This window comes from Brachyistius frenatus, unplaced genomic scaffold, assembly GCF_029030835.1.
Source record: "Brachyistius frenatus isolate BFR_SWC_R1_liver_20210118 unplaced genomic scaffold, ASM2903083v1 Contig_13, whole genome shotgun sequence".
In the NCBI taxonomy this organism is placed as follows: Eukaryota; Metazoa; Chordata; class Actinopteri; family Embiotocidae; genus Brachyistius; species Brachyistius frenatus.
Window position 1 is genome coordinate 1,872,749 of NW_027210612.1, and position 18,969 is coordinate 1,891,717.

At 42.4% G+C, this 18,969-nt stretch overlaps 1 protein-coding gene across 21 annotated transcripts in view; it reads left to right on the forward strand.

Annotated features, from left to right (window-relative positions):
• kcnma1a (potassium large conductance calcium-activated channel, subfamily M, alpha member 1a) overlaps positions 1-18,969 on the forward strand; it is a 146,328-nt gene that overhangs the window by 1,985 nt on the left and 125,374 nt on the right. The gene's annotated exons all lie outside the window — the stretch shown is intronic.

Genomic DNA, 18,969 nt, shown 5'->3' on the forward strand with positions numbered 1-18,969 from the left:
TTCAGCCGTGCTGAATATTGTAAGATCAGTGTTATTTCAGTGAAACTCCTTTGTGCTTGTTGTTTGTGTTGTGTTTAGGTATCTCAAGAAACGCGGGTACAAATACACAATGCGATCACAGCATAGGGAATTTTTTGTCACAATATATATATATTTTTTAAAGTCTGCCGGCCATATGGATGATGATCAAAAATCCATCACAGATCTCAGTAAAGCGGTGTTTGCTCTAGGTTTTGGATAGCACACGACTAAAACTACCTTCTCAAATTACGGCTTTCTTCGCAAGCTTTTACCCACTATTTCCCTGTAAGACTGCGCTGATCTGACGGGCTGCATGAAACCTTCCTCAAACCTGTAGATATTTCCTGTACTCGGGTCTATTGGGCCATGCCTGGCCTCTATTATATATAGCTCCCTGCAATCCCAGTTTATTTTTAACATGCTGTTCAGCCATTACATACATTCCCAAAAATTATAGGCCAATATCTAGGCTGCCTTTTAATGCTGTCTTGACTGCACACGGCATTTTAAATGAATCCAAATCTGGTTTCCACTGAACCAGTTCTTTTCAGAGTCTCCATTGACATAAGGATGGCTTCGGATGGGAGTGAACGCTGCGTTTTGGTGCTGCTGGACCGCGGCATTTGATACTGTAGATCACAACATGTTTTGATCAAACATGTTGAAACGCCCCAGCAGACATTGACACGATATAAGAGTTGAAATACATTCGGGCCTCTGGAGAACGTGCTTGAAAAACATTGTGTCATCTAAACAGCTCTTATTTACACTGAGGGATAATTCTGCAGTGGATGCTATTTAGTCCATTACCTTGCCTGTCATTTTGTTATGCCGGTATTATGATCCCAGTATCAGAAATGGCATCAAACCACATGTCATCCTTCATACGTCTCGCTGTCTTGCTAGGAAACTGATGAAATAATGCCACGCAAATATAATTAGGTATCCATCTTGTGACTGCCGGCAGGTATCTGGTTGCACCTTATCTCTCGTAAATGAGGGGAAATGGTGAAAAATGAAAGCATGGATCTGAGAGAGCTCCCTCTTTGTGTCGTCGTGTTGCTGTGTGTGGAAGGCAGAGTCATGCCGTTAGGTGACTTTGGGAGGCTTGACACTTGGCTGCGGAGGGAAAAGGCTTGTTAGGAGTATTAAGAAGGGGAAACTGGATCTGTGTTCAGCTGACTAGTGAAGCCGGCTAAGTTGGCATGTGTCAGAAACAGGATGCATAGTTGGCGTTGGGATGTGCATGTGTGTGTGTGTGTGGGGGGTGGGGGGTGAGGGGGGGGGGTCGGCTCTCTGTCAGTACTGGGAACCTGGAATCAGAGGGAAAGAAATAGAGGTGGAAACTCTGAGGGAGAGACACAGGAGGAAGTGGAAACGGGGGCTGTGAGGGTGACAAGGGGTTTGAGAGCAGGTGTTGCATTGCATGTGATCTGTAGTGCATCCTGAGTCTTTTAAATGGCCCACTTCTCAGTCAGGATCATAAGGGGGAGGTCAAGAGTCAAAGGCTCGTACGGGAAGAGGGAATGAGACGAGAGGATGTAGAAAAGTGAAAAGTGGCGTACAACTTTTTGGATCTTTGGAATCAGGACTATTTAAAAGCAGTGATGATGAAGCATGGACCCGTTTTCCTGTTCTTATTACTACAAAGCCAATAAATGCACCTATGACTTGTAAAAAAAAAAAAAAACAGTCAGAAGCTGTAGAAACCAGTGATAATCTGTCTCTTTGAAACAAGACAGTATAGTTGTGGACTAACAAACAATGCTTTAGAGGTCTGTTGCTGTCTCCTGGGTGGACTAAAAAAAAAGCAACATCAAATAAAAAAAACTAAACCAAATGGTATTGATTTTTCTTGCACAGTGCTAGTAATGGCCACATTTATGGCGTCATTTATCTGCCAGGTGTGTCAGAATGCTCAAATGGCATTCTCAAACCACATATCAACCACATTTGTAATTCGATTTGCCCCTCGATCGCCCTGCAAACATCAGTTCTCAAACCGTCTGGGTGAACTACATTTTTTTTTTTAAATTTCCTTTTTACAGCGCCCCACGAGACTTCACACATTTTGAATAAGGGGTTTCCTTACGAAGGGAAAGACTCACTCGAGACAATCATAATGCATATGCACGACGGAGAGAAATGTCAGCACGACCACTCAGTCTTCCCGAAGTGGAGGAAACCACCGGCACGCTGCAAGGCTTGTTAGCATATAAACCTGTTCTTTTCCTCCCTGCTGCTGTCTTGTAGTCTCGCTGAATATGTTGAGGTTTGTGCAGTTTCTCTGCTGTGCTGCTTCACCGCTGTACGGTTATCTAACGGTCTAGTTATCTACTCTGCATCATGCCACCTCCAGGAGTTCTTATATGACGCCTCTGTTATTTGGGATGCGTGGGGAGGAGGAGTATGGAGGCTTTGCGTTTGTGGCACCGATCTCTATTCAAACATGAATGGCACCATCTTCCTCTGGAGAAAACGGCCTTGTGAAAACATGGTTTTAATGAAAAATGAAATGGAAAAAAAAAAAAGAAGGACCTAATATGGTCTGCTGTAGGGCTGAGGAATTATTAAAATTATTAAGACGACTGACATAATTCATGTCTTATCCAACTAAACCAACTCGTGTCAGTTTACAGTAGATAATTTATATATCTGTAAAGCTACAAAAAACAATAAAATCTGTTCAAAAGATCAAACAAACAAACAGCACAACAGACCATAAAACTCATTACACTATAAGTGATCAGGACAAAGATATAAAAAGACAGGAAATATATGTAAGAAAATAACCTCATTATTTACATCAATAGGAGATTTTTGTTCTTCGCCCACCTCTGGTTTGTTGTGTTATTTGTTATGCAAGTAAAACGTGTGAAATTTTTGTTTTTGTTACATAAAAAAAAAAAATAAAAAAAAAAAATACTATTTTTTTTCCCTCTGGAAACGTAGTCCAAGACCCTGGTCTAAAGCAACGAAGATACGAGACGAGTTAACCTAATTTTACCTAGAGTTAAGTTAAGTAATGTTTTATAACAAATGATTTAACCATGCTGTGGTTAAAACTTATCAAATGAGAAAGTCTCTTTTTACCTCTTATATAATAATACAAAGAAATATGTTTTAGTTTTTGATCTGTTGGTTGGGCAAAATTGTGACTAATAATTCAGATCATTATCCAACCACAGCCTGTGCTTCCAGTGGCTGATGACCTCCGCTTCAGTTGCCACAGTTCGTGTTTCTTTAGACTCTACAGGTGTTTGGGAGGCAGTTCGATCTTGAGCCGTAAAAGGAGAACGGTCAGCTGCTTTAGATCTGTAAGAGGAAGAGCTGGTAGTGGACTTGTGATTGAAGCAGCAAGCTGCTGACTCCTGTTACAAAGCAGTTAAGAGGGAGAAGGCGACATGTCAGTTCACACCGGTACACGCGGCAGATGTGAAACCACTCCTTTACCCTCCTAACTGTGCAGCTGCTGCACAAGCAAAGTCAGCGTGGAGCTGTCACGTGTTTCAATCCAAGCACCGAGCTGCACATCGTATCTCCGTGGTTTGGTGAGATATGCTGTGTACCAAATGAGGGCTAAGAAAAATACACCTCTCACCTCGCCTCGGCAAAACAGCTGATGCAGCTACTGTACTGAGCACCTTCAGCCTCCCCCTCATCCCCCTAAGGTGCAACACGCAGTGTTTTATGTGCACTTTGGAGCCAACAGCCATCAGAATTGTACCACTGTTTCTGTTCAAACGGCTCAACGGCAGGAGTGATGGAGCAGTGGGCCTCGCTCTGCTTGCACAATGTACTCTTGACGTCTAATCAAGATAACGTTACCGTTCTCTGCAGATCACTTAATATATATGTAAAAAAAAAAACCAAAAAACAACATCCTGGATGACGACTAATCTCATGTTCAACATTTTAGCAATGATAGCAGACATCTGCAACATTGTTTAGCTATTAAATTACACATTGAACAATGGATGGAGTATATTTGTGCTTTCAGAGCAGTTTTGTAGACACAGTTTTCTCCACATTTGTATATCCACTCCACATCTTTCTCTACATACAAATTTAATCCTACGTGATACTGCATTAATAGCTCATTCTTTATTTCCTTTGATTCAACTTTTGGTTTTAGGCCGGATTAGTGAAGACATTTTCAATTTATTCTGCCTTTTTTTTTTTAATCTTGATATCTGATGCTATATCTGATGTTTTAAAGTTTTCCCATGACTTTTTTCTTGATAATTTGTATTAAGCTTGTTTTGTTTCCCGTGCTTGTTTGCTGCTGCACCGGCAAAGTGTCCCTGTGGCAATCATGGGATCGTTAAAATTTCATCTTACTTAATGAGAGTTTGATGTGCTGTGTGTTGGTTCTCCTCACTGAGTGCCACGTACTGCTTGTGTGATCTGACTCATAAAGTGGAAGGGCGAGGCCACATCTGTTGTCTCGGCTCCATTTTCTCTGATCCTTTTCAGTGTTGCAGTTGGAGGTTTCATGATGAAGTATTATCACTTAACACTTAATGGCCTTAGGCTTAAAGGTGGCAAGATAAATCTCTTGTGCGTAAATCTGTTTCGTAAACCACAAAGAGAAATCCTTCTCATGACCCGTCTCCAACGAAACATGGCAGCCCTGGTGAATTTTAAACCGCCACGATGCATTTTCCATAATCGAAGATTGTTATTGATTTTTACGCTGCGAGGTTTTCGTTGCAGGGTAATTAATCAAACCCGAGTCTGAAACCCTCCACACTGTTTGCATGCGTCGGAGTCTGTGGCCACATTTGTGTCCGCCCGTGCGACGGGGGAAAAATAAATCTGTGGCGGAGTGAACGAGGCATGCCGGGACTCTTTTCAGTGCGCTTACCTTTTAAGTGGAATGGATTGCGGAGGTGCCTGCAGAGAGGGGCTGTTGCGAGCCTGTGTATTCCCTTGTGCTTGGCAACGGACCAGCCGCATTTCCCCAGAGCAGCGCAGGGCACAGAGCACACGCCCTGCCGTCAGCTGTCGCTCTCGCTAACCTCGGCCTAACTTGGCCCAGCTCGGCCCACTTACATCCCGCACTGGCTTATGGAAACCCAGAGCTGAAATGCAAAGAGCAGCTCGAATGAGAACGTGGATGTCACCGGACAGCACAAAACACTGGATAAAGACTTGTGTGTATATATGTCTGTACGTATGCGCGTTTCTCATCTGAGGAATGTGTGTGTCGGCGGACTGCTTTGTTCTTGTGGCCGGCGGTTGAGTCGCATGTGTCTTGTCATGTGTTGTTGACACTTGCCGGCGTGAGCGTGCCCCACAGCTGTCCCGAGGCAAAGCGTGACCAGTTTCCACTACAGCTGTCCCCGGCCCGCCTCGTCATGAGTAGCACTGCAACTAATGATTATTTTCCATAATCATTAGTCTGCTAATTAATTGACTGGTTGTTTCGTCTATAAAATGTCAGAAACATGTTTAAAAATGCCAGTTACAATTTTCCAGAACACAAAAGTAACATCTTCAAATTTCTTGATCTGCGTAAAAGATTTCCATTCGACAACGATACGTAACAGAGGAAAGCAGCGTAACTGTTCCCTTTTAATCTATCTCGCTGTCTGGATCTGCTTACGAATGATAATCAGATGCAGGAAAACAGATGATATACTCAAGAATCCCACAGCAGATACAATGTAAGCTTTTAGGACTTTGCTATGTTCAGTATCACTGATTGACTTTCTTCGCTCACACTCCTCTAATGTGGGACGTGGGACTCACGAGTTATTATTCAGTGGAGATCCTCCCTTTTTCTGGGCCCTAATCCTTAATTCCCTGGGCCTGATTTGATGGCCATCTAAGGACAACTGTAGTGTGCCTTGCTGATGTATGTTAATCCGCAGACAAGGAGAGGCCATATATCAGGCGGAACTATGTATATCATGAGGCTGACACAGAGGTCCACCCTCCACCCCCGCACCGTGCCACCCTGCTGTCAAGCTGTTATGTCTTCTTTGGCCAGTCACCGGACTATTAAAAGGACATCCACGGCGGGGGAAGTATTCAAAGGTTAAAGGTTAGAGGGGAAGGGTATACCTGGCTCCGCATGGGGGGAAGGGTGTGTGTGTGTGGGGGGGAGGAAACAGTGTCAGAATGGCATTCCCAACATTGGAAATGTGCGATAGGGTCTTAAGCCACCTGATCCTTGCCTAGTCAAACTGGCAGTGGGAAACCATTTGCATATATATCCGCCGGTGGAGACCAGCGAGGCTAAGCTGGCATTGGAGGCCTGCAGGAGGGAGATAGCTAGCTAGTACCTGGCTAGCCAGCAGGATCGTAGCTTACGGTTTCTAGTCTACCAGCTTTCTTCCTCAAACTGTTGTTGTCCTTAAACAGCTTAACATCAGAGGAAGTTTGTGTATGGGTGTGTGTGTGGGCTGGGTGTGCTCACCCTATAATCAAGCCATAGAACTCAAATTTAATGCTATTTCTATGGTCGACAAACATTTCAGCAGTTTCAGTGACTCGAGAGAAGGGTTTAGCTGATGTTATGTTCCCACGCGGATTTGTCTCCGTGTTGTGTGTTTTAAGCTGTAGTTTAAGAGGGACAGCAAAATGTATTTACTTCATCTGTGTGGTGGTACTGATACGGCCCCGCAGTGTGTACGGACCTTACTTTTTCTTTTGCAGCTTAATTTTTATTTTTATGGTCACATATTATATATATATATATATATATATATATTTCTGTTTGCAGATGTCTGTGTTTTCGCGTGTAAGAGTTACAGAGAAACATTGAGAGTACTGTTGTTGTCCGAATGCTGAGTCTACATCACCCATCCCATTTGTCACATTAAACTCAGTTTGTATTATAGTCCCATTGTCAGATTTGTATTTTCTGCTTACTATACAGAACTGTTAAGATACTAGAAATGCACCCAACCTTTTATGCCTTTGCATTGAATCACAGCGACCAGACAGGCCAGCACGGGCACAGCCCTAAGACTAGTATTTTCTGGTGCTGATTATCAGGCAGAGCCAGCCATCTCCTACTCCCCCCCCCCTCCCCTCACCCCTCCTCATCTTCGTTCCACTCCCCTCAGCCCACCACCCACCCTCATCATTCATCGGTGCCAGCGGTGCACTGATACATGGACATCAAAACGCGGTTAACGTTATAATTGGCGCTTTGGGCTGTGTGCAGTGATGCACAGAGAGAGAGAGAGAGAGAGAGAGAGACAGAGAGGGAGGGAGAGTGTAGAGGACACGTCAGTGACCTTCAAAGATCCCAGCAGGCGGTGTTTCTGCTTCCTATTTAGAGGTCGCGTCTCTCTCATAGTGGAATACATGGCTCTGTGAAGCCAATCCTGTGGGTGAGCACGCAAGCAGAGCTTCCTTTCTCAGACAGGGTTGGGAAAGTGTTTGGGGCTCAGGTTTCTCTGCTTTTATAGCCAGCATGTTACAATGCTAAGATTTCACCTCATTTCACCAGCACCCCGGTCGGTGTCTTTATTAGTTAAGTGAGCATTGGGCACTCATGAAATGGAATGTTATTTAAGGGGAAATACAAGTCTGAATGACAGCGAAGGGCAGCCCCCAAGGCTGAACCTTGTTCGTCCAAAGTGAGCGTGCCGGTCACACCGTTTTTAAAAAAAAAAAAAAATTTTACCTCTTGACCTCTCTTGACATTTTCCATAGTGGCTACACAGAGTGAATAGCCCAGCTGTCAATTAAAGCCTTGTTTGATGCTCAGAAACGCGAAATCCCATCAGGTCTTGTCTGGCTCAGTGTTCTGTCTGCTGCACAGCATTGCTCTGAACGCTATGAAATGTATCTAGTCGTGGACCAAGTGAGGCAGACCAATTTCCGAGTGACATGAGCTTTGTAAAATGATGCCCCTATAGTGTTGAGCTCCAAATGACAGCATGTGTGGACATCATGTACAGATGATGCGCCGAATGCACGGGTTCATAGCTGAATGCCTCATTAAAGATGGATGATAAGGGATGAAGGGGCTGCCTCACTGCTCTATGACAGCCTATACCATCGAGATTAAGCGACACCTTAATTTGACTATTAATTTACCTGCCCGCCAGGGAAGCATTTGGAAAGTTGATCTGTGTTCACATCAGTGGGAGCCATTTTGAACATCGTTGATGAACTCTTACTTTAAAGACAAAGAATACAGATACAAATGTAATTAATTGGTCATTTGAGTGTTGCTGTCAGGGCTTCTTGCAGATAGTTGTACATTTCCGTTCATTAGACCAGTTGGAAAGTTTGTAAACGAATACATTTGACTGCACCCATGACCATACACACAGTGTCATATGGAATAAATGAATTTGCATGAATTAAGTGTCAGTATGTTCTTTGACTGCACTGATAGTAAGTCTATCGCTTACTGTTACTGCCATGAAGGCTGAACCTCTGCATCATGTATCTGTCATAGATGTTATGAAGATGCTTTTTTTTTTTGGTCCGGTCTTGTCAGATTTGCATAATGCTTGAAAGTATACATGAAGTCTGTTAACACATCCCCCCCCCCTTTCCTTTTCATGGCTGTATCAATTAAACTTGCACATATCATTGTGGATTAGCCTGTAGAAGGGTTTTTGTCTCCAGTTCCAGTACCAGTTTTTTTTTTTGTGTTACAGTGGAAATAGTGTGGTACTATCACTTACAGAAATGCGGCTCCATTGTTATTGTTGACTCTTAGCTTGTTCACTAACGGCGAGGTTAGCGATTCGATCCTCCTGTACACATGTCGAAGTGTCCCCGGGCAAGAAACTAAACCCGATGGGCAAGCCGGGCCTTGCCTGGCAGCTCTGCCACCGCTGGTGTGTGTGTGTGTGTGTGTGTGTGTGTGTGTGTGTGTGTGTGTGTGTGTGTGTGTGTGTGTGTGTGTGTGTGTGTGTGTGTGTGTGTGTGTGTGTGTGTGTGTTAATCAATGAGAGGGAAACTGTAAAGCACTTTGTCTGTTAAGATACAGTACAAAGGCGCTATATAAGTGCAGTTACCCATTTATAATTGATTCTGAATGGCAGGTTGCACATAATTATAAGAAAGCAATTTTTTTAAATAGTTACTACTCTTTTGATGTTGTTTTCTTTACCAGTGCCAGTCAGGATTCACACTCCGGATAGATTGCGATGAAATGTGTGCTTCAATTATTATGTTGACCAGTGAGAGCAGTAAGGATTAGTTCTAATATCCAGACAACGTAATTCTATCAACGCTGGTCATCTAACATGTGAAACCCATTGGCCACGGTGACACACAAGAGGTTGTGCTCCATCTCTGAGTTTGAGCAGGACGCATAGGCCGAAGCTATTCTGCGCAAGTGCATATTTTCAGCACCATGGAGAGCTCAGGAAAGGAGCCCGAGCAAGGCTCCTCCTGTACATGTATTTCTGTACTTAAAAAGAGGTTGTTAGACATGTTGCATTTTTATGTAACAAAATATATATGGCACCGCATAGTTAGGAATATAAAAATAGAGATGGCAAAGAGCGTGCTGGCTTCGAAACAGCTGTTTAAAAAAAAAAAGTGAATTACTTTTTAAAATGATGACTTCACATATTCTAAAGTGATGCCTTTATTTACGATCTATTATTTTTTTTAATAGATTTTATAGATATTTATAAATGGAAAGGAAAATGTCATCGAGTTGCGTGTACCACTGAAGTCACAGCTTTACTTTTTGGTCATCGGTCATACATTTTTTTTCTTGAAAATTTCAGTTCAGATGATGTCCATATAATGAGAGTTTTTCCCTTGCTAGGAGGAGGCTGTTTGCTTCCTGTTTCCAACTATGATATGGGACAGTGTTTTAAAACTGCGTTTAGGGTGGCACGGTGGTGCAGTGGTTAGCACTGTCACCTCACAGCAAAAAAGGTTCCGGGTTCGAATCCGGTCCTGGGCCTTTCTGTGCGGAGTTTGCATGTTCTCCCTGTGCTTGCGTGGGTTCTCCGGCTTCCTCCCATCTGGATGATGACATGCACCTCAGGTCAGGTTACCTGGCGCCGCGGTCGTGGCAGCCTGCTGCAGCATCTCCCCCCTGAGAGCCCCCATGCTGTAGTGATGAAATTTCCCCTCGGGGATTAATAAAGTGTATAAAATCAAATCAAATTTACTGTTGCTAAAACTAAGATTGAATAACTCTAAGGAAGTAGTAACTTCAAGTTCAAGTGATCATTTTAATGCATAGTATATATATATATATATATGGTTAAAATGGGGTGGATGACTTGTTGGCTCTTTACTGTTTACCTCTTTTGAGGTTTCTAATGTACGGTAGCAGTGGTGGCTTCAACTCTGAGTGTTTTACAGACAGTTAAAAGGAGTTCAGCATCTTCAAAACTGGTTGAAGATCAGACATCAGTGTTTATAAAATCGCATCCTTCTCATTAGAATCGTTTTCTTGAAATTCAATGTACAAGGGCAATATGAAATTATCCTGAGCTAAAATGCATATACAGTGAACCCTCGCTATAACGCGGTTCACCTTTCACGGTCTCGCTGCTTCACGGATTTGCATCGTGCATTGTGTTCTGCATTCTGATTGGCTAAACAGTCTCTCCGCTTCTTCTCTACCTGTTTGTCAATAACGTTGCGGTTTAATATGTACACGTACGTAAAACAGCTTGCCAAATTAAAAATAATCGATGGTGGCATGTCGGTTTATAAGAATCTTTTTGCCCAGAAGAAAAAAGAGCGACAACAACTACCGATAACTATGTTCTTCTCTCGAAAAACCACACCTGCACCGCCGGCTTTAGAAGAAAGAACCGCTGCAGAGCGGAGTCAGGATGCAGCGGCTCAGTCAGAAGAGCAGTGAAATACACGAGTCACTATTTGTCCTACTGTACTTTGTATTTTTTTTCATAATCATTTTTCATTTCCTCCCGTTCTAATCCAATGACTCGGGTCGCAGTGGGGCGGTGCTGATCTCAGCAATTTGAAGCCTTCAGTTCGTATTGATGATTAAAATTATTATTTTACAGTACAGTAGTTATTTGTAAAAAAAAACATTTATGCAGTACTTTTATTTGTTAAAGAAATGCTTGGGCCTGTAAAAAGGTTTTGTTCTTTGGTTTCAATGTATTATGGAGTATTTCATTGTATAATAATTGTAAAAAAAATAAAGGTTACTACTTCACGGATTTCGCCTATCACGGTTTCTATTTGGAACGTAACCCCCGCGAAAAACGAGGGTTCACTGTACATTAAAAAAAAATAAAAATAAAAATACAACAAAATGCTCGTGCTGGTGATGACGGCGCTATTTTTAGACACCAGTTAAATATGTGAAATTTTTTCATAAAAGTGGGACTAAAGTAAAGAATGTATTCCTTTGGGAGCATTTGCTCAGACAATTTGATGGCAATCTGCTCATTAGATTATGCATATTAGAATATATTATGTGCAAAGTTCTAATTTTGGCCTCAGGGGAGCCACTGGGAAGCTCACGCGTGTTCAGAATCGACAGGCTTCATCCTTTAGGGAACATAAACACACTCAGTGAATGTCATGGATCTAACAATTTCTTGTGTAACAAGAACATTTGGCCGGCAGAAACAAGCAGCCGAATCATGGTGGCACGAAATCTCGTTTAAGATTGTAAATCCAAAAACACAATAGTGAGAGAAACTTTTTTAAATCGCTGTGAGCATGGGACTGAAAAATAGAATACAACGGCAGGACTGCCTTTTTTTTTCTTTTTTTTTGGCCCCACTGGAAAATATGTTTATGCCTTAATATTTATAATGAATTTAGTTATGAATTCTGCTTTATCCACTTGTACAAGAGAAAAGTATCCAAATGAGTGATCGTTTAAAGGTCTTTTCTCGCAAAAGACAATCTGGAAAATATGAAAGACTATTTCAGTTAATACAGTCCATATTTATCGATTGCTTAGAAGTAATTTGTAGCCTTAGACAGGACATATTTTCTGGATCTGATTGGTTAATAGTATGCAGTTACAACTAAGGCCTGTCCTCTGACGGGGGCTTGTTAAACACTTGAGTAGCTGTAAAAACATTTCGTTAAATGAATTCACGAGGGCGAACGTGACAGGGCGGAGAGATTTCGAGTACAGTTTTTGCCGACATGAGTGGTCAGAATCTCGGGAGCGGGCAGCGGGAGCGGGTTGGCGCATCTGCAGGAACAGGCAGTGGTGGTCTGAAATCTTGGGAGTGGGCGGGTGTGGGATTGAAGAGAACTGTCCAACGCAGGGCTCTAATTGAGACATTACAGGGCCATTAAGACTCAGAGACACACTTTGTTGTTTTCTTGACAAAAGTGAGAAGAATCATTTTCTCTAAAATCGGTGTTGTTCTGAGTAAATGGCAGATTTGGTGACATGGTTGCTTTTTGGGATGAGCCTTCATAGTTATGTCTGAATTTTACTTTTTGTTTGTACAACATTGGTCTTCGGAAGATTTATTGGGTACAAATAGGTCAGTAAATTAAACATGTGATTGCTATTTAAACAAATGTAGCTTTCCATCAGCACCAAATATGAATAAATCCTACGTATACAGATTCCAGGATTTCTGGTTAGTAAATTAAGTGTAAGTAATGGGAGTTACATCAGACACTTTGGTTCAGTCTCACTTGTCAAGTTGTAATTCTGAGGATTTCAGTCCACACTGAATTTGCAACACCCGTTGTTACCATGGTAACAGCAATTGGGCTCCGTCTTCGCATCAAACACTTCTTCAGCAGCCACTTAGTCAGAAATACAACAAGCTGTGTGTTTGTTTACAGGGAAACCAAACGACATATATCCTTTTACCATCACGCCACGAGCTGCGTACCTTCGTGAAGAGTTGAAGGTACGCAGCTGCAGCGCTTTATATAACATCTCACTGTGACTACCCTTTCTCGTTCCATCGCTCCCTGCAATATTCAAACCTGAATCGCTGATGAAAAGTTGATAAACGATCGCTGTCAGGGCGAACTGCAGGGACGAAAACGTTGCGTTTGCTGTGATTGCTTCACAATAAAAGCCACCCCATGTTTTTCGCAAGGTCAAATATCCGAAGAAATTACCACAGCTTTGGACCACAGGACCGCCAGCAATCAGAAAAGAAAAAAGAATAAGCAAGTAAGCTATAAACAGTGAGTCTGATCTTGCAGAGATAAAACTACGTTAACGCTAGACCACGTGCATGCATGCATCGTGTTGTGTGAATCCCAACCATTTAAATCCAGCACACTTAATGGCACACTCGGCTCCTAACATGCAAGCTGCTTTATTTTGAGATAGCTGAGAAATGCACCATAAATGATATCAAAACGCTTTCTTCATTAATGTTTCCGTACATTAGTCAGCTTCCATATTCTTGCCATGCCTCACACTATTGCTTATCCTGTGCTTTCCTGTTAAGTTTATTTCTCTGATTAGCTGGATGATTGACGTCCTGATTAAGTGAGAGATTGCGTTGATCGGTCCTGACGGACAGAGGTTTTGTTCTGCATAGTTTTGCTGGCTGATCTCTGAAAGGGGGTGGAATAGGAGACAGCTGAGCTTCGCAGCTGCTCCACTGCACATTGTCTCAAGTGAACATGAGCAACAAAAGTACTCTGGTAAGTGTTCAGAATGCCACAGCCTTTCCCCTTCTTTCTCTTGATCCATCTATCCTCTTTATTTCCCTCCCCTTTGTTGACTTCAACAAGTTTTGTTAATGTTTATCCGTGTCAGTTTCCAAATGTTTGTCATTCCCTCTGTCTACATCTTCTCTTTTCCCATTCCGTTGCCTGCCCGTCGCTCTCGTCACCTTTCTCTCTACTGTCCCAAACCATCTTCATCTGTCATTATCCTTCAGGTCTCCCTTGTGTTTCCCCAAAGGAGTCAAGGTCTGTGAATTTGGTGGCCAGGCCAGACTGGTCCCTGCTTGGAAGCCATAGTTCTTCAATTGGTCCTGTTCCCTCGGGGATAAAAACACAAAGGGGGAGGGGGGGGGGAATCATAAGTGATATCACAGATGACACGTGGAAACATAGATTTGTTAAAACGCTGGAAAAGACTCGTCTGTACCAGTCACTTAGAATTACACCGCACGAAAAGAAAGTGTTGAAGGGGAGAAAGATGAACAGCAGGGAGGAACTAAACACTTAGCTGTCTGCTTTTAACAATTTATGAGCACATTACTTGCCCTTCCTCTCTCTATTTCATGGTGATTTTTTTTTTTTTTTACCTTCCCCTCTCGGGAGTTGACCTCTGCTCAGGGGATCAGAAATGGAAAACTGTGACTTGGATGTGACCACAGAAGTGACCTTTCACCTCTCTCGAAAGGGGACAGGGTAAAAAAAATTCACAAGGGTTGCAGGAGAAATTAGCCATCTGCGTGTTCTCACGTGACAGTCTGGTGAAAAGAACAGAGGCGGGACCACTTTTGAGGGTGAAACCCTACTTATGCGAGCCGCACCGCTGCCGTTTCCTCTTCCTGTGGGTCTAGCCCTGGCCTGCCAACATGGCTGCTCTGTAATTACTCTGACACGCAGCCTCTGACCATCACTGCCACGCTCCCCGTCGATCAAAGCAACCCATTCTTGGCGAGGTGTGCGTGTGGGTGTGAGAAATACAGGGTTTATGTGATTTAAAAATGCATGCTAGGCGATAAGAACAAAGACACACGAGTCGGGAAATACATCTCCTTGTTATAAATAGATAAAGAGGATCTGTTTTAGCCTCGTTCAGCCTTCCAGAGTCTCGTCATTACGTCCATTTCCACACTCTGGTTCAATAACACAAAGAAAGAGAGCTTCTTTGTTACACTGTGGCTCCTTTGCATCAGGACATTTTGAAAACCAAAACATTTAATTAACCCAAATATTATGAATTCGTCGACGTTATCCTGAGATGTCTTGAGTTTCAGCCGTCTTTCCAGAGGACTGAAATACAGAGAGGGGACTCGGAACAGCCAGTGGGCAGAATGGCAGTGGCTGTGATATATAGAGATTGCAATGCATAATGTGATTTACTGGTTTCTCAAGGCCTGCCTTTGCCCTGCTGTCTTTATTCACACATACTGCACACACACACACACACACACACACACACACACACACACACACACACACACACACACACACACACACACACACACACACACACACACACACACACACACACACACACACACACACACACACACACACACACACACACACACACACAGCAACCAACCATTAGCAGTATTAGGAGTCTGACATTTAGGCAGTGTGTGCCAGGCGGGTGGTGGGTCGCTTTTCTGTGCTACCTATGTGTCACAGTGCACATAATGGAGGCAAAGCTGAGCAGTTTGAAAGGAGTTGGTGGTGAAAACCACGAAACTTTGAGCCCAGAAAATGGAGTTTTAAAAGAAAAGTTTACATTTTAGAATGTGAATTTGTGTCCTTCCCGAGCGTTACAGTTCTCTGCAGTAAATATGAAGTTGTGACCAGCAGCAAGATAATTTAGCCAATTATTCAACTGTCTTATCTACAAAATCTCAATGGTAAAAATGACATATCACCATTTATGGGGGTGGTTATGTGCTGGACTATTTCATAATTTGGCCAAGTTGCTTAGCAACCATGAGAGACTCCCTGCTCGCTACAAGTGCATATATACAAAATCGTGACCTTCTCGCAAAAAAAACAACAACCTCATATTACTGGTCATTATAGCCTTAACTTAAATTCCACTGCATGCATACAATGTGCCTCTATATATGGTGTCAGTCTGAATTATGGTAGTATTTCAGTTCTTCTAGCTTGTGGCCCTCTTTCTGTCGTAAAGTCTGACCTAGTTTTCACCTCCTGGAGGGCCGTGACATCCTGGTTACCAGTTCATACAGGAGCAGGGGTCATTTATTGTAACACAGTGAAAGTAATACCCCTCCCGTGTTAGAGGGCTTGCCGAGGACAATAACGGTTTGTGGGTCTATCAATTAAACTACTTTTAATTTAAAATATTTGGTCACTAATTTCATGTGCCAAAAAGTAACACAATAGCCTATTATATGCACATTTACCTTTAGTGGCGCACCTATCACCTTTAAATGCAGTTCACTTTTCTGGGAAAGTGAAGGAAAAATCAAGGCAGTAAAATTCTTCCCATCCAAAAGCTTTGGTCCTCGGGAGTTCTCCAGATCTGTGTTGATAGTGTTCAGTGGCTAATTGCATTTTTTGTTTTGCTATTCCAATTATTGGCAGGGATGCTGTCCTCCTCTCTGTTCTGGGAAAACACAACACAGAACAGGAGGGAGCTTCCTCTGGTTTTAGAGGTGACTATGCTGTTGTTTGTACCAGATATTGCTAAACCAGAAAATATCAGAAAATTACACCACTATCAATTCTGGGACTTTGCTCAAAACTATTTTTTTTTTTTTTTTTTAAATTTGGTTGAAATACTATTACAGTTTCTGTTTGAGCAAATTACATAATTATACATTCATGTGAGTCATTATACAGCATGAATGGTTATCATTAAGACATTTCCCATTAGTTATGGACTGCAATGAGTTCCTCCTCCCAGTTATAGCAAGGAAATCTGCACTACAGCACCCCAGTGTGTCAGCTCCGTTGGAAGAACATCATAATATCAGTGTAGTGCCGCTACAAACGCTGCATTTAATGGTTTTCACAGAGCTCCTGTAAAGCTTCCTATGGGACACATATCTAATACATCCGAGGTGCTACAGGTGGAATCTCTCATGAATAATGGAGACGCCAATGTGTTGTTCATTTGTTGTGTGGACACAGATACTGCAGCTGCATTATTGATGGGACCAAGACTTTGCTGGGAGGTGACATTCTTTACTCTGATATTCATAAATCAATAACTGAAAAAAAAAGAAGAAAAAAAGAAAACAAAAGAACAATATGCAGCGCTTTACACAGTATAAACACAGAGCTCTTGATGCTAAGGCCACAATATTTACTCCTGGTTGTTTCCAAGTCTCTATTACTAAAAATACAATTGTTGAAACAGAGGAAATAGGAGTAAAAATTAGTCCAACCTGTAATGACTGTAATTAGTCGTATGTGTCCTGCTTTGTCATTTGACTAATTGTCTTTCTGGTCTCGTGGCTCTCTTAGAGAGCAGATGAGGAAAGGGCTTTTGTCCCCACTGGCTTGACACTTGTGCAGGAAATGATCTCAAAGACCCAGGCATTCTGGGAACAACCATGTGATCAGTGCCGTCTCCTGGAACTACCCATCAGAACTTGGCCCTAATCCCACTTTAATAGTAAGCGACAGCTGTAGGGCACCAGCGTGCTGTGATTAAGCAGGAAAAGAAAGCTCAGTCTTGCTGTAAACCCATTAAAATAATGTGTCCCTCTTCTGTCTTCAATGCTCATGTGGGGAAAGATAAGAATATAGGGTAAGATAATACTGTCATGGTGATTGGACTGTGTGAAAAACAATGCATCTGCAGCATATCCCGTATGCTGCATAATGGCCCATGTCTACTGTAACTACATTATTTAAGCAATCTCTGTACAGCATCACATTGTAGCGTGCCCATAGCGGCCTCTGATGGACTCGTGTTGGATTCGGAGCAGAAATATATGCCTTTATGGCACACTGAGGCTATATGCAGAGGCATGCACTCCGCACATACATCCATACTGAAATACACATTCACACATGCCAGACAGAGAGAGCCCGGGGTGTTCGGTTTCTTTCCTTTTGCGTAATGTTTTTTCAGGCATATTGGAGTCTTCTTGGTCTGTCATTGTTGAACGAAGTTTAAAATAGACAAGGGGGTATTGGGAGGCAGCTTAGTTGCAACTGCAACACACGTGATTGAATTAGAGTGCTGTCAGTTGGGGCCATTATTGAGGTCCTTTGGATATTTTCCATCAGCAAGTTGGTCGAGAGAATGCCTCCTGTTACACTATTTTTCCTGGTGTACTTAGCCGTGTTATGCCGATCGACTGGCTGATACGAACTCAAAATGTAATCCAGGTTGTTGAAGCAAAACTGACAAGAAGCATCTCCAATAATGGGTTTGATGAAATGGGAGACCTCTAATGTTCAATATCTAGTATATTGTGCACACAGTAGGAGCAGTATTGTTTGCTTGTGCCGACAGTGGAATTTCCAAGCATGCGGATCATGCTGCGCAAAAAGCTAAAAACTGAGTTTTGACTGACAGGATGAGATCAACAACTGAAAGACCCTAAGAATGAATGACAGAGCATGGGAAGCATGTGATGGGTTTATGCTGGCTCAAGAGGTAAAGCGTACATTGGCAGCGTACTGCGGTGCGACCAAGTATGATCGCATTAAAGCTCAATATGAATTGTGGCATTCTTAAGTTACCCTAGCACAGCTCTCTCCTTGTCGTTGACATTTCCTTGTGACTTGGCTGCTGTTGGTGACATTAGGCAAATGCAGGAGAATATATGTCTTGTAAAGCCCAGGCCGTGCGGATTGAGTGTGTACCAAGGTTGCACTTGGACTATTTTTCACCCTCCACCTCGCTAAAAATAACGTGATGGTATTTTGTTATTTTGCCACCTGCATTATTAGAACACCCTTCCTTTGCATACTGTTGCACCTTTAATGTGGGAATAAAGATCAGAAATTTGTAACCTTGACACTTTTAATTGTGTTAAAGAAATGTGTTTTGAAAATGTTTAGCCTTTTTAGATGTGGAAATCTGCTATTAGATGTGTGAATGTTCATCTGTTTTTGAAATAATGTACAAAGCCTACTTTATTTTTCATGCATTGTTCTCTCTGTGTTCAGTTTTTCTGTACTGAACTTAGTGTCCAGCTTTTAGCACCCTTTTGGCACAGACATCCTTTTAGTGTGAAGCCAACTGCTTAGCTGCTAATTTATTGAATGGCAAAATTGCTCTTCACTTTTAGTTTTTAAGCAGCTTGCAAGATTATTTATGTGTAGTTTCAGACTGCCTGTGGTTTACAGGTCAATTTAATGTGATGAACTATGGAGTAAACCTTATCAGCCATC